General features: G+C 36.6%; 1 protein-coding gene and 1 long non-coding RNA gene across 5 annotated transcripts in view; both read right to left on the bottom strand.

Annotated features, from left to right (window-relative positions):
- The window catches only part of LOC117405904 (contactin-5), a 201,425-nt gene extending 186,555 nt beyond the window's left edge, over positions 1–14,870 (bottom strand). For 3 of the 4 annotated variants that reach the window (XM_059028266.1, XM_059028263.1, XM_059028265.1), the window contains exon 1: positions 14,452–14,870. The gene's annotated coding sequence lies outside the window, so the exon portion shown is untranslated. The remainder of the gene's footprint in view (positions 1–14,451) is intronic. The other variant, XM_059028267.1, reaches the window with a different exon arrangement.
- An 8,218-nt stretch (positions 14,871–23,088) lies between these two features.
- On the bottom strand, positions 23,089–24,756 carry LOC131737855 (uncharacterized). Its single transcript, XR_009329438.1, has 3 exons — positions 24,527–24,756; positions 24,163–24,414; positions 23,089–23,436 (listed from the first exon to the last, which is right to left on the bottom strand). It is a non-coding gene; the product is annotated as an uncharacterized LOC131737855 (long non-coding RNA).
- Between the last annotated feature and the right edge of the window lie 2,220 nt (positions 24,757–26,976).

The raw sequence follows: 26,976 nt of genomic DNA, 5'->3' as shown, positions 1-26,976 counted from the left end.
ACTTGTAATAACAAACTTCAAATCAGCTGTAAGGGCACAAGTAAAGTATGCAAATATATTTCTAAAGATAAAAGAGAAATCGCAATTCAGTCATACGAAACGCGCCATGCAAAATCGAGCAACCTTATTTATGGTATATTTTGCACAAAATGTAACAAAATAAAATATGTAGAAGAGACAGGTGCAGCATTTTATAAAAGAATACATAATGACCTATCAAACACAAGAAATAAAAAAGTAAATGAACCAATAGTTCAACACATTACAAAAAATGAACATAACATGAATGACCTACAATTTGTAGTTTTACAATCAAATTAGATAATTTACAATACAGAAGAATAAAAGAAAATAAATGGATAAAGACTCAACACCATGATGCCTGAAGGTTTAAATAGAATAGTAGATTGTTACAACATTAAATATGTAGTAAATTACATCACAAACACATTAATAGATTTAAATATCAAATAGAAATAAGTGGCATCAAAAGCCTTGACGAAGGTATGTTTGACTGAAACGTGGGATGCTGGCTCTTTTGAGCAAAAACTTAACTTTGCAAACTCAATGGGGTTTATTCAGCTGATCTAATGGCAGCGGATCTAAATACCACCACTTTAAATCACTTTTAAAGGGCCAGAGGTTATGAAAATCAAATCCCACCATGCATGTAAATGTCCTTGGTTGATTTCTGTCTGTAACAATATCTTTTTTTTTTTTTATTAAACAGGAAGGTTCATATTTTAATGCTTTAGATGATAGTGGTATTAAGATTCTCCCATTGTAAGATCAATTAAATAGACTAAAACATCTTATCCATGCCTTGTATCAACAGCAAGATGTTTGCAATGATTATCCAATCAGCACAGCCAGGCACGAGCAGGCACTGTGCAAAGCTTGCAGAAGATGGGGATGTAAGCCAAAGGTGCAGTGCTGAACTGAAAGACGGCTCAAGTAATCGCACAATCAGAATCAGTATGGCTTTTACAAGCAGGGTTTGCCAGCAGAAGGTAAGAGGAATCAGAATGCAAGGCTGAAACTTGACAACAGCAAAAACATGATTGAAAGACTGATTAAGAGAGACTGAGGGGTTACTGGGGGTATGCTGTGGCTGCAAAAAAAACACTCTGGTGCATGCATTTGAGAAACGTTGCTTTAACCTGTTCTCTCTTAATGCGCCAATAACAAGAGATTTTGTCAAAAAGATATTGCAAAGCATAAATGTTGTGTGCAATATAAAATGTGCAACCTACCAAAAATAAGTGACGGTAAGTAAAACGCCTATACAGTAAACATACACAAATGTATAAAGCACACATTAGAAATCATCTTTCTTATATATATATATATAGACACATACAATTGTAAACTGACAGATCTGCCATGACAACACACATAGCCATAAACTATCCAATTATAACAGGTTTCTTACCTCCAGTGCCAATGTACATTTTATCATTGTGTTTTCTGTTACAGTACATAAATAATTTGATGTTTTGTGCTTGTAAAATGCTTTAAAAAGGATTTAAAGAGAGCAAAGTAAAAAATATCACAGCAGGAGAACCAACCCCTTTTTTTGCACGGCAGTCAACAGTATTATTAACTGAATGAGCTGTAAGGTGTTCAATGTCTAACAGCTGGTGGTGTTTAATTATTAGTATAACATTTGGGATTCAAATTGTTTGTACTGCATGTTATACAGTAAATGCTGCAATGTGGTCCTTGCTGTTACTATAAGTTAATAAGAATAACCATGGTCACTTGTACATAATTGAGGGGAAATATGAAAAATAAATGACCGTGATTAACCATGGTCTAGTCTAGCTGAGCAACCATCATCAACTATCAGCACCTCACCAAGCTAACCACTTGATTAAACAGTGCACAACCAAAAATCACATCCAACAGTCCAATGTTTAATTTCTGTGAATATTTCACACTGGTACAGTGTATCTCTAGCCACATATCCACAGGAACGACACACACGCATTATTGACAGGGAATTACTGACATTCTACACATTTGGGATTTGTTTAATTTAATAAAAGCAGTTGACATCAATACAATGTCTCAGTTTGAAAACCTTTAATTATACAGCCTGTAGATCAATGATAGCATTGAAACTGTATTAACAGTAAAGAGGAACATTTATAGAAATACAATGCAATACAGTGCTGCACTTAAATTATTTAACGTGTCCAAAGTTTCCTTGAAGGGACAAACGGAAAAATGACACTCTAGATATACTGAATTTAGAAAATGTTCCAATGTCTGACAAGAAAATTAAACACCTTCAGCAAAATACAGTGTGCCATGCATTCCATTGGACGTGGAGGTCTGAAGAGGATGTATAAAAGTAGACTATATCATTATTCTATCTACACTGAGTTTTAAATAGAATTTATACACCCAGTGACACAGATGTATTTATTCATACACCTGTACGTAGATTAATGTTCCTGCGTTTTAGCTTTACATATAGATAACCACTTATCCAATTAGGATGGAACTTGATTAAGACATTCTTTAGCACGTCATTGAGAGAATCCGAGTCTGGGGATATATGGAGAAACCTATCTGTATGTATGTCTGCCAGAATGTATGTCATACAGCACTTACATTTTTGCATATGCATACTGTAGATGTAGGTCATAGTGGTTTATTTCTACATGCTACGGATAGCTCTGATTTTGCATCGCCATGCTGAGGATGTACAGGTAGTGGACAAAAAAAATGGAAACACCTGGGTAAATGAGGGACACCAAGTATATTGAAAGCAAAGGAGTCCACATAGGTGTGGCTCATGCGTTAATTAAGCAAATAACATCCCAGTATGCTTAGGGTCATGTATAAAAAAGCTGGACAGGCCTGGTTGCCTATAATTATGGCTAGCATGGCTGCTCTTTCAGTGACTTTGAAAAAGGGGTGATTGTTGGGGCGCGTTTGGCAGGAGCTTCAGTGACCAAGACAGCTCAACTTGCTGATGTCTCAAGAGCAACGGTGTCTTAAGTGATGTCAGCATGGAACTCAAAGGGAAAGATATCATCAGCAAAGGGCAACAGTGGGCGAAAGCGCATTCTCCAGGACCGTGATATCCGTGCATTAATTCAAAGTGCAAGATAAAACAGGCGAGCAACTGCAGATCAATTAACTGCAAATTTCAATCTGGGGCGCGCGCAGCCAGTTTCATCAAAAACGGTCCGCTGAGAACTCCACAGAGTGGGATACCATAGTGGCCCAACGCCCTATTAAGTGATTTTACAGTGGTGTTTCCATTTTTTTGTCCAGTACCTGTATGTTACTGGCATGCTTAACATTTATGCAATTCTATTAAATTATTTTAAGTGCAAAACACACCACAGAATTTCCAAATCATTCTACGCTCCAGTAAACTTTTTTGACAAGAAAAGTTGCTTAATAATGTACTGTACAACATGAGCAATTAACTTGTGAGCATGCTGAGGCTAAAGATATCAACATAGCCTGGCTGTACAGTCCCTGGTGCCTTTCTAAATAAAAGTTGTTGGAGCAGTGCAGATCTGATGGTCTGATTAAAAAAGTTCAGATCGCGTAATGGGAATTGTGCATTTACAACACAGCGGTTTCTATTCTGTCTCCAGTGCACACAGTGTGGAGCAGATCTCTAAATCCTCTTGTGCTCCTTCATTGTAAGGCAGCATTAATTATTTCAAAGGATTTTAATGCTGTCTTTTTTTGCAGAAATGTATTAAACTCTCAAGCTTAGCTGAGACCCTCTTAGCATATGTCTCCATGCTTTAGTACAGCTAGTCTTGGCTAGCATGCTGCAGAATTATTATCTGTCTGAAAATGTGCTGCTGTCCCTGTAGTCTGCTGTGAAAAGCGTGTCATCAATCAAGGCTCCATTTATTCTTAATTATAATTTTCTATTTGGCAGATGATTTTTTACTTTCTAATCTTTTTTTCTGAAAGAGGACTAAAGGGACATTTACATTTAGGCATGTCAATTCTTGCATATGTTCTCCAGCATCCCTTTTGTATTTGGCAAAGACTGAAATGAGACACACATTTAAAAACAGTGTGAGATCATTTAGATGCACAGAATGGCTCTAACTGCTACTATATGCAGCAGGGTCCTTTTTTGTTCAACCATGTGTGGCATTTATAGTTTATGTTATTAGCCATTCACAATACAGGAATCTTCTTACTCTCACCCTGTTTTGATTATTGTTATTATTATTTTTTTAGAATTTGAGTTGTAATTTGTCTTGTTGAATTCCCAGGGTTCCTGTTTTGTCCAAGTTTGATGCATTTTTTTCTTCTTTTCTCTATTTCAAGCAGATTTCAAGCAGATCCCGAAGGGCGAGCCTCACAGCATTTGTCATTTTCAATTAGGTTTACTCCCATGCCAATTGGCCCATGTCAAAAACTCTTAAATGGTGAGAAAGTGCTTCAGCGTGCCATAACTGAAAAACACTTCACAAAGGAACCCCTCTCTGACCTACTTCTTCGCCAGCAAAGACCCTTCATATGTATGCACTGTTGGCAACATCTTAGTTACAGGGTAAGTAGCTTACTTTTGAATTACTTTTTGTATACCCTTAATATGTTAGGGTGTTGCAGTCATTCTGAGTGGTTCTGGGTATCTGGCTTTGAGCATGTCTGGAGAACCCTAAGTATTAGAACTTGTGGCAGGGCAGAGCCCTGTCTGTAAATAAAGTGTTGGGTTTATGTGTTGGTGGTGGTTGGCAGGGATGGGGTTAATTTATATCCCTGCCAAATAAATGTGAAAATGTGGGTTTTGTGGCTCTTTTGCACAGCCACAGGTTGAATTGGTCAAACGAGCCAGAACAGAGAGGCTACGTTACAAACTGAATAGCCTTCCTCCTTCTATTCAAATCATGCAACAATATGACCTTTCAACTCTGCCAGCCCCACCTGCTCTACAAGAGGTAAGAGTTATCTGTAATAAATAATGGAAACAAACAAAAACAATTAGAATAAGAATTCATTTAAAAAATAGTATGGGGAAGATTGTCAATTACTATGTATGTAATTGCACTGTAATTAATAGTAGTAGCACACAAAAGACAAGATGATATTAGTCCCAACAGGTTTTATACTTTTAAAAAGGAGCGCTAATCAGATTAGTTATATATGCAAGGGAGATCGTTAAAACGTACCATTTCCCCAATGTGGCTATATTGCATTAATGTATCATTTACGCTCTATTGAAGTTAGTGGTTAAGGTTTGGCTGTAGACAATGTTGAGGATTAAAAAGGGATCCTTGCAAACACCACCCATGAGAAAAGGCCTGTTTACTATGTATTAAGATTTGACGTTTTTTGACGTATTTCAGACAATTCAGCTTTGCTAAAGCATCCAAAAACTTTTTTAAACCCCTGCATTATCTATTTAACCCTTAAATGCCAAGTAGGGGTATTCATTTTTATTTAAACACCTTTCATCACAATTTTGTTTTTTAAAAAAACTACAAAGAAAAAAATCGATAAACAAGTTACTAGTTAATAGGCTGTGTCATGACTTCAGATGCCATGCTAGTGGTGTCATGACCAGATTATTAAAGGCAATGTTTCTAAATAACTATTTCTGAAGAGCAATGGTAGCTACTGTACTTTGACAAAAGACTTAAAGATATTTTAAGACATAGGGCATCTCCACAAAGACACAGGGAACACCTTAAACATCAATCCTCCTGTAGTCTGACCTATAAGTATAATCCGAACCGTGCTATCATAACGAGTTACATGCTGGTAGCAGGTGTAGAAACCAAACTTTAACATCATAATTGTGTGATGAGTGTGCAAAACATTTACAGCTGTCTCTGGGTGCTTTACCTTATAGGGCTATTACTTATTAATGAAGTTTAAAAAACATAAAACAAAGATTGGAGAAGGTATTCTTTAGTAAAACACAGTTGATATAATTGTATTGTATGTAAGGTTTGGGTGAGAGGGCTGTAAAGCGCAGATGAGCTACTTTGGCGATACAAAATTGTGCGAAATGGCAATAAAAGAGGCACCCTGCACCCTACACGTGATGTATTAATTTATAATAAATCACACAAATTAAGATTATACTCAGGAATATCGGTCATGATATAGTTCACACCAAAATCGACATGCTGCTGTAAATAGTGTGTGTGGGGGAATGTAAGGTTGGCAGGGATGGGGTTAAATCTGTCTCTGCCAGCAATCACAGGTGTGGCCATTCCCAATTAGGTCATTTATGCAAATTGGAGAATGGCCACATGTATATAGGGAAGGAGAAAACCTGCGGGTAAAAACTGTGTTAGTTCGTGAAAGCGACTGCCCAGCCTGACCTCAGTGTTAGTATTCCTTATTGCTTTGTTTAAACCTGTTTGGGTTCCTGTGCCTTCTTGTCTTTATTTGTTCTAGTATTTTGTTGTTTTTGTTAATAAAAGTGTGCATATGTGCTTGACCTGCAGCTTCACAAGACACTGAGTCGTCAGGAATGAGACTCCAAGGCAAAGGATTTCTCCTTCCCTATATACATGTGGCCACTCCCCAATTAGCATCAATTACCTAACTGAGGAATGGCCATACCTGTGATTGCTGGCAAGGACAGATTTAACCCCATCCCTGCCAACCTTACATTCCCCCCCACACTATTTACAGCAGCAGGGCTTATCTTCTGTCACAGGTTGATTTCTGATCACTAATCTGAACAGGGTCCAGTTCCAACTGGTCCAGATTAGCGAGAGTCAACTACTTTGGGTCACATTCTTGTGGGAGAAATCCTTACTTTGATTTTTAAAGGCAGCTTTGAAATAAAACAGTTTTTAAAAGTCTTATGTTTGTGGGACTTTGACACTTAAAACAGGACAATGGTTTGTGAATTGAATTCTCAGTGATTATTCCATGGTGTCCAAATGTCCCAGTCACTTCAAAGGAAATAAGGCCAGTTTTCTACCTTAGGCTTCAAATCCCTCGTTTCAATTCAAAGAATACTACTAATAGGGTAACTGAAACAGAAGGTAGAGTTAAGAGCACAGCTTCCTAAATCAGAACACATTCACGGTTCTGCGAGTTTGGCACACAACAAAGCTTTCCATCTTTGTTGTAAAAGCTTTCAGAACACAGAGCTGCTTTTCAAATTTAGTGACTGGTCTCAGTGCAGGAAATATAGAACAAAAATACTATAAGTTAAAAATAGATTATTTGAACTTCACGAGCCAGTGGTATTAACTGTTAATTCTACTTGTATCTAAATCAACACGCTGTGCTTAGGTACAGAAGATAATACACACATCTGTACATATGGGATGTGACACGTCCATTCCTTTGTATTATAAATGTACACCACAACGTAGACTCAATGAGACAGATACAGTACCTGATGCAGTGGAGGAACCGAGTGATACTACAGTAGAATACTGTGTTGTGCCTGTAAACATATCGGTTTACTACACATGTATTGTAACCTAGATTGGTCTTCACGGTAACCAGGGAATGGGCCACTCCAACCATTATAACTGCCCTGAGATGGCTGAGCCGATATACCTGGTGGAAAGGTATAATGTAACATCACTGCTGATTTCACTCTCAAGTGGGTCGGGGGAACATTGGACACGACTCTTAAGAGTACCACAGCAAACAATAACACCCCAACTCCCCAATTCACTGACACACAAATAGAGAAAAGAGAAGGTGTCTATAGAAGTATGACTGTTTAGGTTCCCACCCCATTCACTGCCATCAGAAGAAAAGTCATTTAAAGACAAAGAACATGTGTGGCAGTGGTAATTGTAAGCCATTCCCTCTGACTACAGTACTGTACTTGGCTTTTGACCCTTTTTGCTATGTTTCCTGTAATAGCCATCACGTTCTTATAAGAAGTACTAGTTGAATTGGGAAATGTACATATCTCTGGTTCAGTTCTACTGTACTTAAGAAGGTCTAAATATGTTTGCTGTATAAATCCCTGCAAAAAGTATACAACGTTAATGTTGGTGTATTACTCCATTAACACGAGTAATTAGTAATTTGTCATTTGTAAAACAAAAATGCAATATCATAACCCAACAAGATGTTTTTTAAAATGTGTCTACTGTTTTTATTTCAAGGAGCAGGTCGTTGATTTGTCAGGTATTAAATGCCCTGGGAACATTGAATCTGTTATATAGAGAATAATATGTCAATCATCAGGCTGGAGGATTACACTGACATTTTTATTAGACATATGTGAAGATGTTCCAGGAAGCTCGTTGTTTTTGGAGCATTGGCTCTGGACAAATCAGCAATGTGTAATTACATCATATAATACTACTGGTCTTGCCAGAGCCCCCCAGACTAAGATTGGGATTTAATCAAAGTTGAAGAGGATGTGAATGAGGTTTACTAAAATTGCAATATTGTAAATATGTCTGAATACACTTTGGATGAAAATTGGTTGGGGGGCTACACTACATAAGAACGAATGTTTTGACAAGAGCATAGCTGGTGTATACAGTGGTTTAGAGTCTTTAACAAACAGAAATCTGAGGGAGCTGTGCAAAACAATGTGACACTGCTGTGTGCAAAAGCATTCCACATTCAAATATACAGTACAGTTCATACAGCATTATCAACAAGACTCCTTTAATTCAATTAAAAAAAACAAGCCAACTGCATTTTTTTGAAGAGCAAGTTAATTTTAGAATAATTCTGTGCAGTTCAGTCATGTACATAATGTGAGGAAATAAGTAGGGCTTTCTGACAATAAGCACATGTGAACAATGGGAAATAATGACTTCTATTAAAGCAATTATTACCACTGAATGTGACACTTAACAGAAAATGGCAGAAGGATCTATTTTTTTTTTTTAGATTGAAATGAAAAAATATAAATATTATTATTGAACTGCAGCATATAAAAACAGAAACCTTTCCTAAGCAGTGCTGTGTCAGCCATATTTATTTAATTCCAAATCAAAACAGCCTCTGTGGCCCTCATATTTCTTCTTTTATTAAACACACACATACTAAAAACAATATATACAGTTGGTTGAGACGCTATTCTGTAACTCATTTTCCATGTAGCTGTGGTACTGCAGTATAGAGTGTAATGTGCTGTATAATGTTTTTAATTAACATATTTATGTAGACCAGTGAAGTAATGACCAAACAGTTGAAGTGTTGCCTTTTCACACATCTCTATATCTTTTATCCATATTATAAATTACAAAAAAAATGTAAGATAAAGCATAAGTAAATATACTCTGACATGCGTCATTATAAGTGTGTGTGTGTGTGTGTGTGTGTACACTAATATGTTCTCTACTCCATAAAACTGTATAGAGGATGTCATAATAAACAACAAATGACAGGATGTGTTTAATGCTGCAGTTCCATCTTGGGGATCTTATGGGAATCAATATGGGATCTTATAGGAATTAAAAACAATATATGTTACTGCCTGCCACCTATTATTCTTTGAAAATTAAGTCACGTCTATCCTTACACAGAATTAAGAACAAAAAGTAAATCATTAAAAAAAATCAAAAAAGTTTTTTAAAAAGATCTATGTATATAATTATCTATCAATTGGCTAAATAAATTAAAAAGTACATACATGTTTGGAACATTATTTAATAAGAGATTAGTTTAACTTTGAAAATGCATTCAATGTGTTGCTATTGAAGGCACAATAAAAGTTTATTCATCTTAAAGTCAGCTTTTTTCAATCAATCAAATTTCCACTTCAAATGAAATGTCCTTCAATAAGATTATCATCACCGTAGGTCATACAACTAAAGTGAAACGTTAATATCAGCAATATGAAGTGATTATGTGTCGAGAAGTAATTTGTTCTATAATACCCAAGAGGCCATGTTCAAACCAAATTAATTCTTCAGCTTTGTTAGATAATAAACAAGGCTTTTTGAAAGACGGCACATATGTTTTCTGCATGCTATTGTTTCATATTTTTGTTGCGGTGTTCACTATTCATAAAACAAACTCATTCATTAAGAAAATAGGGTATTTAACCCAGAAGATATTGCAAAGACAATGCATATTTACCATTTCCACGTAGACAGCCCCTACAAAGAGCACACAGTTTGAGATGAATGCAGTGCGTTTATAAAAGTCATGTTTTGAAGGTACGACAATACACCGATAATGTATTAAATGTAAAGCCAATTCTAATTGAGTGGACCCAGTTAAAGGGCTCTTTTGAAGGCTGTCAACAGGAAGCTGTTTCAGATCTGCTGAAAGACCAGGTCCCAGGGGAACACTTCGAAAGGGCACCATCAACCACTTCACATACGGACAGTCAGACAGCATTTACCCATGTGTGCATCTTCAATTGACACAATAAGGTACACATTTAATAAGTAGACCATTATTCCAAAACACAGTCAATAGCTGGAAAAATGTTAAGTTCAATTAATAAAGATTATTTATAGTTTAAAGCATGGGTAGTTATTGGCAGATTATACAAGTTGGGGGGGGGGGGGGGGGGAATGTGAGTCCACGTCACCACACAATGCACCTTCCATCAATGTGCCAGTTGTTAATTACATACAGTTTTTCTTGTTCCTTGTTCCTTATTTGATAAAGACGTGACCCCCTGGTTTCCTATTAGCCTGATACATTGTAACAGTTGATGTACAGCTTCCAAATGGAAATGGGCAGAAATAAATCACTGTCAACACAGCTAACGGTAAGTTGTTTTTTTTCCCCATTTTATTTAATTTACACTCAGCCCTGGATTCAGAAATGTAATAACCGTGTTATAAGTCCAGATTAACAGATTCACTAAAAAAAAGCAGGTGTATAGTATATACTGTATTATATAGATTCAGTTGGATACAATGGAGCCTTATACAGACTCTCTCTCTCTCTCTCTCTCTCTCTCTCTCTCTCTCTCTCTCTCTCTCTCTCTCTCTCTCTCTCTCTCTATATATATATATATATATATATATATATTGTGAGACAGCAGGGAGGGGGTTAAAACCTCCCTGCGCAGAAAACAGGTGAAAATGCACACTGGTTTTAGTTTAATTGTATTTGTTTATTGTTAATTTAAATTGGTTAATTGTTTTATTGTTTAATTATCCCCTGCACCTGGTGGTTGTTATTAAATTAGGACCAGGTGCAGGGTATTTAAGGAGTGAAGCCAGAATGCTCCGGGCTGCTGAGTAGAAGGAAGCAGGAGAGGTGCTCTGCTTCTGAGAAGTCAGGAGAAAGAGGTACAGTTTAAACCTGTGAAGGTTTGGGGCAGGTAAACGGCTTAGCCGTCCTGCGAGTGAGTCAGGTTCCAGTGTGTATAGTAAGCGTTCCAAAAACGGAGTTAGGTTTTTGTTTTGTGTTTATTTTGTTTCTGTTTAATAAAAATAGCGCAGCCGCGCTTTAAACCTCCATTTCTCTGTCCTGGGTCGCAGTTCTTAAAGGGGCACGAACCCGAGTGAGTGGCAAGCTCGCTCACAATATATATATATATATATATATATATATATATATATATATATATATACACTGCTGTGCAAAAGTCTTAGACATATTGCATTTTTCTACTCTGAAGCATTATGAGCATCAACAATTTACTCAAAGTCTCCACTAGTGTTTTCTACTATTAGAACAACCTTGACTTGCATAAAGAAGGAAAAACATTGAGTTAAATAGCTCGCATCACTTGATTTTCAAGGTGTGGTATCCAAAGCATAATCAACAAGTACAGAGAAACGTCATCTGTAATCTACAAATCCAGGACTTGAAGACCCAAAAAGCTGTCTAACAAGGATAAGCAATACTTGAAGATAATATCCTTAAGGAATAGGAAGAAGACAAGCATTGAATTGACAACAGAACTGGCAGAAGGCACAGATGTTGCTCTCCATCCATCAACAATCCAAAGCACCTTTGACCATTGTTCCGTAGTCCAGTTTCTGTGTTCTTGTGCATACTTAGCCTTTTAGTCTTGTTCCCCTTTCTTAACAGAGGTATTCTTACTGCAACACATCCTTTAAGTCCTGATTTCAAGAGTGACCTTCGTAATGTTAATTTGATGGACCATAACACCTGGTTTTAATAGCGTGTTTTTTTTTTTAGCTCTCTCTCTCAAAAAGTTAAAAGTAAAAAAGTATCGCTCCTCCCTACGCGCAGGCAAACTCGCCACACACAGGTGGGTAAAACTATCAATAACTCAATTAGTCAGTACCCAATAAGGCATTACAAAGGGACTGAGTGAAGAAGCTACTAGAAAGTGATGAATCAATTACAAAGTGCTTGTCGACAATATATAAAAAAACATGCACTAATCAAATCAAAGTGTACAATTATAAACATAAAACATACAAGTGACAAATAAATATGTGAAATATAACAGGGCCATTATTGACCCTGTTGCAATCTTAATGAAGATGAAACAAAAGAAGATTTGAACACAAACAATTAACATATTATTTTTCTCTCTCTCTCTCTCTCTCTCTCTCTCTCTCTCTCTCTCTACTTTTTGGGAAAGAGCTAATAAAAAGAGTTATTAACCGCTATTAAAACCAGCCCTGGTGTCCTACCTTTTCTGCACCGCAGCTGGAAACCCAGCACACAGTCGCTACATTGTTGTCTGAAGTGGAGGCAAGGCAGGTACACTGGAACGCGCTTGGAAGTTGGCAGGGGAGAGTGTAGAAATGCAAAACTAGAGTCGCCAAAATAATTGGCATCGGCAAAACTAGATTTGGCCAGCATTGATGTTGAAGCTTTGGACAAAACTAGACTTGCCTAAATTAATGGCGTGGGTGAACCAGATTCTCCCAGCATCGATTTTGAAACTAGACTCGCCAGGGCTAGCCCCGAAATTCAGTCAAAACTGTTGAAAAAAAATGTTTCACCCAGTCGTCTTTTTCAAGTTCTGGGCCAATCTAGATTTGCGGGCGAGTGACGAAAAAAAGTGGTAACTTCGGGATTCGCCCAGAAGCCTTTGGCGAAACCAGATTGGCCCAGGCAAAACTAGACTCGCCAGACATATATATGTGTGTGTGTGCGTGTGTGCGTGTGCGTGTGCGTGTGCGTGTGTGTGTGCGTGTGTGTGTGAAATTATTAAATACAAATACTGGATAAAATGTATAAAAGCATCTATCTCACAGTGTTTTTGTTATTTTTTTACTTTTTAAAACCTGCTATATAAAACATGGCACCATAACTACAATTTAAACCTCAGGTTTGTGTATATATTTCCCATATATATGCCTATACTACAGTAAAGGCAAACTCTGTTCAACAGTATATAGACTGAGTGCAGGGCTATTCTGTTTCTTTTACAAGAATACACATTAAATATTTACATTCTGAAATGTATTAAACACTGTTTTGAATGTTTATGACTAATCATAACACCCAGTTATAAGAAAACTATTACTTTGTAATGAATTGTTTCACAGAACTGCAACAAGTACTGTATATGTCTGATAGATATTGTCATTAATAATACATAACGAGTCTTTCCCACACAGAGAGAGTATCTATGCATAGGGCTTGAACAAGTGTCTTTATGATAAATGTATATAATCACCGTTAACATAACATAACATGAACCAACATACTGGTACTGAGCTGGTGGAAACCATAAAGAAACTGCACTTTATAGCAAAACATACCATAACAACGAAAACACTTTCTAAAAACTAAAATTACCAAACGTGTAATGTTGTTAAATAGGCTGGAGATCAGAACGACCAGGAGATTCCAAAATGCAGACGCCAAATGCAGGTCTACTGCTATACTCCTGGCTTTAACCCATTTAATCTCCTCGCCCCAGGTTACAGGTATCGTTCCCACGCACCAGCTCCGGTTCTTAACGTGCATATTTTCACAGAACTTCTAAAATGAACCCGTGTCCTTAAAAAATGTCCTATGATTCTATTGTTTTACAAACGTTTTGGAAGACAATGATCAACTGGTTTTAAAGCAACCTGTTAGCAAACCCGGTCCACTCAGAAAGTTAATACTGTAAGTTTCGCCAATTGTTGATATAATAATTACCATGAACACTGGACATTTGCTATAATAACCTCCGTCTATTTATAATAATAATAATAATAATAATAATAATAATAATAATTTAACTAACCAGTAGGAAATTAATTGAACATATCTTTATTAATATTTATATTATCTTATTTTAAACATAATTAACTAAACACATACGTGTTTTCCAAGTTCCTCCTATACCTTTACTAAAACGCAACATCAAGATCATAAGGGCTCACTGTGAATGTCTGAAACTTAGCTTTATTAGCACGACCGGTACAGTAGATCAAAAATTGTATTAATAATTACAAATAATTATATTGGCTACATATATCTCAAATGTAGTCTAAACAGATTTTACATGCCATAGGTTCTGCATGATCTGGTGTAGTTGTGTCTGGCTTTAAGCTACTGGTACACAGCAACATTAAAATATGGAGATTTAAAAAACAAACAAAAAAAAACTGTTGGTATACTTACTGTATTCAGAATTGTGGGCTTTTACTTCTGCCCTGGTTTCGTCTTGCGAGCTTTAATGATCCAGCGATCAAATAGCCTTCCAGCCTGGTGGGACGACACGGAATGGCAGAGTTGCTTATATCCAGGGGGAGTCCACTGTATCTAACTGACGAGCAGACACAAGCAGTACATCCTTCGGTTCAGACCTAAGAGCTCCTCTGTTTGCTGGCGTCTCACTTTAATCGTCCCTTCTGTTTGCTCCAGCCAGCCCTCCTTCTATCTGTCGATGACTATATAGTGTTATAAAATACTGGTAGCAATATAAAGCCAGGTGCCGTTAGCTTCACTTGCGTACAGTCCCGGCTGCTCCAGCGCGCTCTGCCAGCCACACGGTTTCTGCTGTGTGCAGACTCTGAACACTTGTCTTGTGTTAGTCAGTGGGCTGCGGTATGTTCCCCCAGCGCCTATGTAGCTACAGTCTAGAGAGCACTCTCTGTTTTATGATAATGGTTATAATGCCCATTATAATGGAGTTTGGTGGATCTACACAGATACGAAAATCTGGCTTTTTCTAAGTGGTGACGCATACAGTAGCAAGCGCACATCATAGGCAATGTAAATATTATTTCCATGCCGGTATTCAATTTCTTTGTTTCAGGACAGAATATAACTTTTTTTCAATGGGGTCGACAATCACCTGATAATATCGCTGTGTTGTTTTTAATCACACACTGATTATTACGATTCGCATATCAGTCATACAATGGATTCCCTCCCAACTTTATATCACTTTGGGAAACAAAAACATAAGATTGGAAGGGTTACATAGGGATGTAGTTTCTGAACAGTGTTGAAATATTTAGAGTAGAGTGGAACAAAATAGCATACAGAACACTGCATTAGATATGGGTTTTATTATTACAATGTGTGCATTATTATAGTAGACTCTACAATAAAAATTAAAAAAAATGATTGTATTAATGGACTCCCTTGTAATCAATGCAATAGTATTGCTACTATAATTCAAGATCAACAGAAAAAAAAGTTATATCAGCATTTATTTTGACTTGTACTAAATTTAAAAAAAAACAAAAAAAAACTGGACTTTAATGATTTTTCATATTCATACCCTAAATTACCTTTTTCTTCATTTCTGCCGTGGAATGTAAATATTTCATCCAGTCCTACAAACTCAATAATGCCACCTTAATAAACGTTTCTACTGGGAGGATTGTTCAATGCCTTCAATGCTATGAGTATTATTATTGTTGTTTTGTTTTTTTTAATCTGTTTTGATTATTAAAAAAACAGTTTTCATGCATGTTTTTATGATATGCATGGTAGTAATCTACACTGTTTCTGGCTTCTTTAACAACAGCTGAGAAAACTATTCTTTAAATAAGTTACACTAAAATATCATCATTACTGCGACAAGTGTAAACAGGTGAATTGGACTAAATATCGAGGTATCAACTCATGTACAAATGTGTGGGAGGAGGACAGGTTAAGTACCAGGGGCTGGTTGCATAAAACACCTTAAGTATTAACTATAACACTTCAGGATATATTTTTCCTTAACTGGGTATTAACTTAAATGTGTCAGGCTGCTTTCTGCAACATCCTTAAACTCAAGTAATGGCTTTCCTGAGTATATTAAATCTTCACTTGCTGTAATGGTATTAGGGGCAGGTTGAGATATGTGAGTTAATCTAATTAGAGAGACAGCACAACCCCCTCTCTCTCTCACACACACACACACACACACACACACACACACACACACACACACACACACACACACACACAAACATGCCAAAAACATAAAACAAAGTTTTAGCAAACCTACAAAACACCTTCCTTTAACCTGAATTCTCTTATAATCTTGGTAGCAGTCACTTCTAATGGGGATTCATGCCATTTGAGGCATTCTGAAGACCTCTAATGGAATAGGGGACATTGAATCAACATTCGTCATGGGTATCATAGTTTATTCACTACTTAAAGCTGTCTGCTTCTCCTCACCTCACTGGTCCTATGTGAAGAGCTCCTCATTTTCTATATTATCGGCATGTCATATTTATACAGCAATGCTGGCCTTGTATCTCTGTTTCTACATCTGGCACAATATGTATTAATTCCTTTTTAGAAATCTGCTGGCAGCACTGTATATTCAGAGCACACCATCGGATTGAAGACTGTGTGGGTTTCTGAGGAAAGATATCTGTGCTTGGCTACATGTAGTCTTGCTTTCTTTTGCCCTATCTTTCCCTGTGTGTCTGTTTGATATAGAGCTACTGTACAGTGACAGATTTGCTCTCACTTTCTCTTTGGCTTTAACCCTTTAAGGACAGGTGCAGAGTACAGTCTCCATCCATGACTTTAGACACCCATTCACAATATATCCCGGGCCTCATTCATAAAGCATTTACTGTGGCACTCTACAATCTACTTCAATTGAAACATGTTTAATAGACAACTGTAAGATTGGGAATGTTTTCTTTTTGTTTGTTTGCTTGTTTTTTAGCAACAATTGATAATGATGTATGGCTTTGAAATACCCATCATGACAGAACTAGGAATTTATCCATGTTAGCTAAACTAAATATGCAGAGCAATGAATATTGATAGTTAACAAGCTGAAACTAGTTGATGTTACAATCTGAGGTAATAATGTAGAAAATGTAGATATCTCCTTGTAACCGTCTAATTTTAATTTTAATTTGTAATTTTATTTAATGAATTTATATTACTAGATAAAAAAGCCTCCAAGTGGGGTCCTGGACATTGCAAAGCAGCTACATCAAGAATAATCTGTTCTTATACAGTTGGCCTTCCATTGAAGACAAGAAAGACACAGAGGAGCACAAATTGAACATTTAGAATGATGATTCCTGTCCCAGTGGGAGCATAACAAAAAGCTTTTCTTTTAAGTGTGGAACTTTACCGAATTTCATGTTTCAAAGTATGCACTGTAGCTATTGCATGTACCTTTCTGTAAAAAAAAAAAAAGAAGAAGAATGAGGATTTTTTCCTAATTTCTTGTTAGGATAGAAATACTAGTGAAAAAAATGATATGGGGTGGGGGGTGCGTAATCATTCCTTATTGATTATAAACTCCTAATTGCTGGGTTTACTACCATGCATGTGCAACATCAGCTGTTTGTGCATTCTTATACAGAAGCACTTGACAACCAGTCACCTCAGGCCTCTATCAAAGTCTGTCAGGTTGTCTGTCTTGCCCTTCAAGGATGCATTTTGGATAACAAATGAATCTGTCTTGTAAAGGGCAGTTCAATTATATGCAAGTGTGTGCTATATATATCAGGTGTATTTTCATTGATTTCTTTTGTCCAATCCCTCAATGTGGCTGGCTAAAGTACACATATAACAAAATATAAGCTTCTAGTTGGAGGTGAGCAGTGTATATTGAGACCTTTTTAATGTTCTTAGGTTTTTTTTTTAATTTATTTCAAACTAGACATTGATTAAATAGAAACCTTGCCTAGAAGAAAATATCTGTGTAGTATACAATAACCTCCACTAGGAGTGCTACAGGACTTAACAAAGACAGCAAATAACAAAGAAATGGCCTGAATTACTCACTAATGCAGATTGACTTCAGCAGCATACTCCATAATACATTGTAACACTCCTTCCAAAGCTCTGAATAAAGTGTGTTTGTATGTATGTATGTATGTATGTAGGAAAGTTATAAGTGTAGTTTCTGCTAATTGGTTCCAATGGGGACGTGACTTAATATTATTATTATTACTAGCAGTAGTAGTAGTCGTAGTAGTAGTATAATTGTTATTATTACTTATGTTTTTAGTACAGGGTCCATAGGACTTTAAAATAAGTCTTGGTAATTAAAATGTCATTAACAAAAAGGTGCCCTAGTTTATATATATATATATATATATCCTGTATTGAAATGGGTACAGTAAGGTATAAATATAATGTAAAAGTGGTCAAGAGTGCACCATGTGACCAATGTTGTTAATTAGCAGGGGTATAGTCTTGAGGGTTTAACACCGGTTTGAGGTTTATAATTGTAAATACCATTATAAAAGCTGTAATAAAGTATAATCGTGGTAAAGCATGGGTAAGTATTGTAAAGCCCAGGCATGGCAAAATATATAAAAAAAAAAAAAAAAAAAAGAACATGGCCAGCCATGGGACATTATGGTAAATGCATAGCATAAACATGGAACAAAACTGCAAAATCACAATGCGAATTTACTGTTAACTTTTCAGCACTAATAATATTTACCCCCAAAATAATGTATCATCATGATCAGCCACTGCATTTAAAGCCTTACAGATCTAAGGAATTGTGATACAAAAGCAAAACACAAGTCTCATATTCGACAACACATTGCCTTGTTTGCGCTGTTAAACCTCAGTGGTATAGCTGGAAGCATATAGACAGTACTGCAGTTTCCCTGGGAATAAGCACAGTTACCAGCTTTCAAGAGCACTAAACTCATCAGCATAAAAGGTATGAGTAACAATACAGTACAAAAATCAGATAGATCCACATTGACTCCAACATCAATTACTTCTTTCATTTCCTATTCATACTTGCCCACTCTCTGGTTTAATGTCTGAATGGCACCACTCTAGGATCACAGCCTGTTTCCCTTTTTGTCATTAATTTGGTAGTGCACAAGTCTGAGCTCAGGCCTGCCAGTGCATTAGATCCATTTCACAGTCAATGAGCTTCTCTCCTCGCTTCAGTGCTTCTCTATGGCAAACACACAGCTTATGGTCTCTTCTCTTTCTTCACATTCAGGATATCTTGTCATACCTAAGCCTGTCTATTTTTTCGCCTGTATTCTACTACAGTGTAACAGCAGTTCTCCTTGGATCACATTGAAATAAGATGTGTAAATATTATACAATGGCTTGGTCCCCCTTTTCATTTCTATGGGCTTCAAACCCGATGCTCTCTTTAAGACTATTTATTTTAGTTGTTTTTATATTAAAATGACCTCATGGCCATTGTATAATCACAATGTAGCACTACAAGATGTGTCATTATTGGATACCGCCTCGTGCCTCACAAAACATCGGAGCCATGGCGACACACACACCCTGCCAAGCCACATTATTTCATTGTAAAGAGGTTGGAAACATCTGGAATATGTAGCACCCGCTGTTGTGCAATCTGTTTTCTGTAGTGGGGCCCATAGTGATGTTAGCTGTAGGGAATTTCTGATCTTCACTGGGGATTCCATTGGTTCTGGCGCTCCTGCGGGTTACAGAGACAAAACTGTCAGGGAGTCACTTCACCATACTACAGTGACCCCTACTGGCCAAGCTGCCCAGTGAGCTCAAGCAGACACCAGGGTTTGCCTTGGTGGTAGGCTTGGAAAAAGCCCACTGACCTTAAATTCTCCTGTGTGGGGAGTTTCTTCAGTGAGGGAATATAAATGGACATTCTAAAAAAACGAGGGTAAAATAATTGAGGAATAAATTAAAACAACAACATGCCTGTGTCCAAATTTTCAGTTTATCTCACTGATGCCTGGTTATATGTTGGCTGCTTTAATAATCCTTCTAAATTTAGCTGTCAGGCTGTTTTATCTGATGTGTGTCTGCTCATCTCTCTGCACAGATATCTTTATCTCAGTATCTCAGCTCCCACAAGGCAAGCAAACATTTGCAGCACATATGCAGTTCCCCCACATCCCACAAGCTTCTGTTGCATTCCCTGTTCATTGCTCTCCCATATCGCTTTCTCTCTTTTGTGCCTATCACTCTGTATTCTCACAGACAGCCAGCAAAAGGGTCACGTGGACTTCAGCGTTAATGGGCCGACGTCTTTGATTCAGCTTCTCGGAGAAAACCAGCAGTAAATCTGCCACTCTCACAGGAGGAAGAGGAAAAGAAATAGAGATGCATGAAAGACAACAAAATATTTTGCAAACATAAGTTTGAAAGACAACAAAATAGTTTGCAAACAAAAGTTTCCTGCAGATTTCTTTCTTTCTTTTTTTTAACTGTTTTTCCTAACATGGAACATGTCCCAAAGTACTGCAAGCTACATGCCAGGTCAAGCGTGCAACATTTCACACGAATACATTATCACAGTTGAGCTATCACTGTGATGACCTGTTCTTTAATATACCTGGAAAAGCCAGGGAAAAAAACTAGTACCTATCTTATCAATCGCCACCTGACATCCCTAGTTTAATTGCAGGAAACATTTACAACAGTTATTAAATTGCAACAGTGTAAAGAAAAATGACTCTTATGTATGTCTGGTAGTGGTTAAGGCATAACCTATTTAATAAGGGAAATCATAAATTGACATTAAAAACAAAACAAGTGTACTTGCTGTATCACTACTATCACTTCAGATTTTCGTCTTCCTCTAAAATTGCATTTTATTTAATATTGCATTGCGTTAACATAGTCTCTTGAATGGCAGTAAACAGTTCCTGTATGCTGGGTCTGGGTACCTTTAAGTAACGATGTAAGTGGGAATATCTCTCAGTTGTGAGCAGGACAGAGAGCTGTGTAGAAGTGCCCCAGATGTATCCGGAGTAATATGAGTTAACTAGTGAGCTAAATAACAAAAGTATCTGACTCTCTGATATGTATGTTATAGACTGAAACTCGACTACTTTTTAAAAAGAGTGCTCTGTGCTGGTACTCGCAATCAGTGACTGGACTCTCTATACTGCCTTCTGGCCTGAATTAACATCAAGCCAGCCTGCCCATCCGCATGTCTTACAAACCTGTTTCTTTTCATTTTAATTCCTCTTAAAAAAAAAAAAAAAAACAGTTTTCTCTCACTTTGTGATTTGCTTCAAGTACTCTACAATAATCAAGCAATTCAAATGTAAAATTGCTTTATTAGAGTGTGTAGATTTGTAATAGCTGTGCAGCTGGGTGGAAATGGAAAAACACTTTCACTTGACAAAGGTATGTTAAACATACCGAAGTTTGAGCAAAAACTCAAACTATGGAATATAAACTTGCATTAAATGGGTCACAGCCATTATCATGTATCTTGCTTGGTTGGACTCCAGGTGATTTATTCCAAGGCCAACTATCAGGGTTTTTATGAGACAATAAAAAATGACCTGGCCAGCAGGAATACCTTACATTTATGGTGGATGAGGTGTACAAGTTTGCGGACAATGAAATGCCCTTAAAATACTTGTGTACATTACTCATGATTGTATTTTCAGGATTAAAGATGACCTATTACAAATTGCTAAAAGTTCAAAAAAAAGAAAAAGAAAGAAAAAGAAAGAAAAGAATGAAAACTATAACATAAACATTGAAATCTAGGAATCTGAATCTAGTATTTAATATGAAAAAAAAAAAAAAACGCAGGCTGCTAATCGAAATACAATGTTAGTGCAACTTTGAAAAACACTCATCTTATGCACTTTAAAGCGAGGATGCTGTTATATAGAAATAAAATACAAATTGGAGCCTGAATTCCACATTCACTACCAATCACTATAAAACACAGAAGCTGGAACAATATTTAAGTTTTCTATCATATTTTAACTAATACCATGGTCTTTGAAGTCATTATTTACCCTACTACACTTTTCCAATGCAGCCGCAGGTGCTGTTACAGTGTATGAGCTACGACTCAGATGAGACTCTGTTTGTAGTTCTGAACCTTGCCTTTTGTTATTTGATTTCCAATTCCCCTTTGGTAGCTCTTCACTGATAAAAACAATTAGCTTTGTTGTAGGGTTACACGTTTTAACTTACAGCCAACTTGTTGTAGTGATATCCTGGATTAAAACTATTACGTTGGAGATGTTGTACGTTCATTATTTGTTTGCACTGTTATCATGTTCAAACTGCCAGCTAAACAAATGCTACGCCAGCTTTACATAAAGAAGTCAATTACATTTTTAGTGTCAATGGAAAGTCTGCAAGGAGCCCAAAGAATACAGATTACACTGCCTGCAGTAGATGTGAAATTGACACAATGCTGAATCACTCAGCAATATATTGAACTCTGTATTTAATGTATACATGGGAATTTCTAGATTTAAAAAAAAAAAAAAAAACAACACACTGACATAATCATATTTAGACAACAATGACCCAAAAGGTACCTTGTATTTTAAAATGATATACAAAGTGATTCAGCAGTCCTTATCGGAGGACCTTTATTTAACTGCTCGACTGCCATGAGTACTGTATTTGTATGTCAGGAGTTGCTAAGCAACAACACAGACCTCATCACTTGCTTGGCACAGGTGAACTAAAGAGCTGGTGCATCTGTTTTGTTTTTTTTATTTAACATTGCATTACAGTAGGTGTTAAAAAATGTCCTTAAGGAAGTCAAATGGGTGACACTAGTTGAAATTGAGATTTGATATCAGGCATATTTAAACTAACACATCTGTTCATCAAAGGCTCCCTCATTTTGAGAAATGTTTAGCTTTACCATTGTCTGGCATTAAATGCTAGGTATGGTTGTGTTTTATTTTTAAAAATAAATACATACAAACAATTATGAAAGAATAATATCAATAATACAGTTTTTCCAATTAATTACATACATTTCTTGAAACATTGTGCTACTTTCTCAAAACAGTTAACACAACACTCAAAACTGAAACATAGTTTGCAAAATAACACATTTAATTTGCAAATTGCTCTAATGCTCTCAAAATATCAAATATATGTCACAAAATTAAATAAGTTCATCAAAACAATACAATTTGTCATCTTATGAAAAGCTCACATTATCAGCCATTTCACAACGGTACAATAAATACTAAATACAAACATCAATACAGTATGTTTAACCCTTGGCGCATACTCCCTCTGCCTTTGTCATCCTTTTTGATAATCAAATTGTGTAAAAACAAACATGTTACCTTTACAGTAAGAGCTACATACATTTCCTTTCAGTTGACAACCCAAAAATAACTCAAACAGTGGACAACTTTTACTCTCAAGAACAGACATGACAATATGAAAAAGACCTAGGAGTTTATGTTGACTCAGAAATGTCTTCATCTAGACATTGTGGGGAAGCTATAAAAAAGGCCACCAAGATGCTTGGATATATTGTGAGAAGTGTTGAATTTAAATCAAGGGAAGTAATGTTAAAACTTTACAATGCATTAGTAAGACCTCACCTAGGATATTGTGTTCAGTTCTGGTCACCTCGTTACAAAAAAGGATATTGCTGCTCTAGAAAGAGTGCAAAGAAGAGCAACCAGAATTATCCCGGGTTTAAAAGGCATGTCGTATGCAGACAGGCTAAAAGAATTGAATCTATTCAGTCTTGAACAAAGAAGACTACGCAGCAATCTGATTCAAACATTCAAAATCCTAAAAGGTATAGACAATGTCGACCCAGGGGACTTCTTTGACCTGAAAAAAGAAACAAGGACCAGGGGTCACAAATGGAGATTAGATAAAGGGGCATTCAGAACAGAAAATAGGAGGTACTTTTTTACACAGAGAATTGTGAGGGTCTGGAACCAACTCCCCAGTAATGTTGTTGAAGCTGACACCCTGGGATCCTTCAGGAAACTGCTTGATGAGATTCTGTGATCAATAAGCTACTAACAACCAAACGAGCAAGTTGGGCTGAATGGCCTCCTCTCGTTTGTAAACTTTCTTATGTTCTTAATTGTTTTTACAACAAAAAAGTAGTTTATTCATTTCTTCCACTTTTAGGCGTACCTGCTAACAGTAAATCATAGCACTTATAAAGAAACAGTTGTGCCAAAGAACACAGTGAAGAGAAATAAACATGGAATGTAATGAAATGGTAACTTTACTCAAACATAACCATTTGTTTATTCTATGTCCAGCCTCTGATTTCTGTCAGGCCACACGTTCTCATCAACATCACATCGAATAGCTTCCCTCGCAATACATCTCAAATGGATGGTTTTGTTGGCAACCACCATATCCATTACAGCAGCCTCCTGTTGAGCTGTAAAGATTCATCTTTGGCCAGCAGAAGGGGGTTTTCTTTCAAATCTATAAATGAATTGAATGTTGACAGATAAGAATGAAGGAATTGAATGACAGCAAAACTGCACTTACAAATTTACTGTAATAGAATACAGAAATTAGATGTATGGTCACTTACCTATTCTCATTCCTGAAGATTCGAATGATTGATGCCACTGTGGATCTGCTAAGATTGGGCTGTACCCTCTGCCCAGCTTCTCTCATCGTAAGTCCTCTATTGTTGCCCGTATCTCATTTGAGAGATTCCAAGTGCATCTTCCCCTTTGGTGTCTAACCCTACCGCCACGCATGCGGACACCCCTTCCTCTTAGGGCTCCAGGTTGTTGTCCTTGTCTTTCACGTCCTCCCTTTCTGACCTGCTCCATTTCTCACCAACAACTGTGAATTCACCTTTGGCCTCTTTCATTCATGATTAAGGTCTGATGGGTGATTGAACAATTGAGCAATTAGCATTTGCACATGTGAGGTATAGATTGATGCAATTGGAATTGATTGCTTTCTGCTGCAAACAAACGCTTTGACCTTGATTAACAAGACTCATTCAATTGCATTTTGTGTCAAATGTTGCGACTTGTATTTAGTATTTTCCAAAAACATGTTTAAGATTTGCATTTTGTGTGAAAAAAAACCATAAATGACTTAGTTAAAAAGGTCAGTTTGTAAAGTAATGAAAAAATATTTAACTGCTGCTCCGCAATAGGTTAAGTCACTCTGCAATTCATTGTGAAAACCCTGCTGTAGCAAGTAATGAGGCTGTCATTGAAGAGCTCTTAAGCATTTTCACCTAGTTTGAACAGTTCTTTCTGCTGAAACTAACCAAGAGCACATTGTAATGTGAAGTCTAACAGAATGAGTCACTGGCTATATAATCATCTTGAACTTGAGTGCTTATTAGTTAGTGTTTATGGATGGCTGCATTGTTGACATCTTTCATCTTTTCACAGTTGTATCTCTAGAGAAAAGTTATGGTATCATTTGGAGAAGTACTGTATAGGACCTTTCCAGAGGGGTGTGTGTGTGTGCGTGCGTGCGTGTGCATGTGTGTGTGTGTGTGTGTGTGTGTGTGTGTGTGTGTGTTGAAGGGGGAGGGGTTCTTAAAAGAGAAAAGTGGAATGTTTTTCCTAATCTGTTATCTTGGCGAAACATAATAAGACACAATAGGACAACTTCCCTCATTATAATAAGCTGCTCATCTCTCAGCAGGAAGAGGATGAAGAGGAGGAAGAGGACAAAGTTACATTTATTTTGCTAGAGGTCCCCCCACAATTCCCTTAACTTTTCTTGACAAGCATGTCAACATGCTTTATAAAACTAAAAATGTATAAAAAAAAATGTGCCTGGTCACAGAGCTGATAATAAAGCTGTCAACAGGTCTCCCATACTGCATATTTAAATACTTAAAGCCAATATGCCACCTTGGGACTTAAGCTAAACTAGAGGGATTGTAAGAAGCCCTTATTTCAATCAGTTGTGGAATAAAAAAGACAACACATTGTGCAGATATTATCAGCTCCGAGGCTAGTTAGAGCTTTGTAAGTAGCAAGCATAGTTTTAAGCATTTGATGACTGTCATGCAAGGTATTGATTTGCTTCCACTGTGTTTTTTTTTTTTTTTTTTTTTGGTTTGGCTAGTGTTTTAGAGATTAGCATCAGTTTTGAAGAAATGTTTATATTTCTAGTGGGGAATTGGTAGTTGTATTAATACATCATACAATTAGGTTAAGGATATATTTGTATTGCTGCTGAAGCATCCTGTACACTTTCTGATTATTATTTTGCTTTAACACTAGAACCGCCGCGGCCATACCTAAAACCGCCGCCGGCAGTCATTATGACCGTTACATTTTAAACAACATCAATATCAGAATGAAAGACAAACTATCGGATACAACTCAAAAGTTGTATTCAAGTACATCATATCAAACATCTGCACAGCCAAAATGACATATTTAAATGAACAATTAAACATAAAAGGGTTTATTTTTTAGCTTCCCACATATAAAGCACTACTTCAAAAAATGAAAAACTATAATAAAATAAAAAGAAAACTAGTGTGTAAACAGTATATGTACATACACAACTGTAAAAACAAAATCATTTTTTAATTTAAAACGAAAGTAGCATGTTTTCTCTTGCGTGTGTCACTAGGTGCAGCACTGAATCCAGGTTAAGCTGCAGCAGCCTGCTGCTTTGTAGTTTTCTGATCAAAATGCTGTGGCTAGCTTCAAAATGAAATCTCTCCAAGTGATATTTTCCCCGGTGCATTCCTTGTACAAAATGAAGGAATTGATGGCTACCAGGTCAGTAGATAACAACAGCCTTGTATATAAAAAAATAGAATATTGTAGGTTATATTCAAAATAAAAACATGTATTGTAAAAGGCAGTCAAAATAACTGCGTTGGCGGATCTAGGTGGGCAAGATTATAACATCCTTATTTTTGTGATCCTGCCTTTCAAACGCCATCAGGGTATTTAATACATGCATTAAGAAAAAGTCATGAACGGACAACTACATAACTTTCAGACATGCAGAGTAATTTCAAACCATCAAAATGACTGCTATGCG

This window comes from Acipenser ruthenus, chromosome 8 (assembly GCF_902713425.1).
Source record: "Acipenser ruthenus chromosome 8, fAciRut3.2 maternal haplotype, whole genome shotgun sequence".
NCBI lineage: Eukaryota > Metazoa > Chordata > Actinopteri > Acipenseriformes > Acipenseridae > Acipenser > Acipenser ruthenus.
This window is presented reverse-complemented; position numbering and strand designations above follow the sequence as displayed.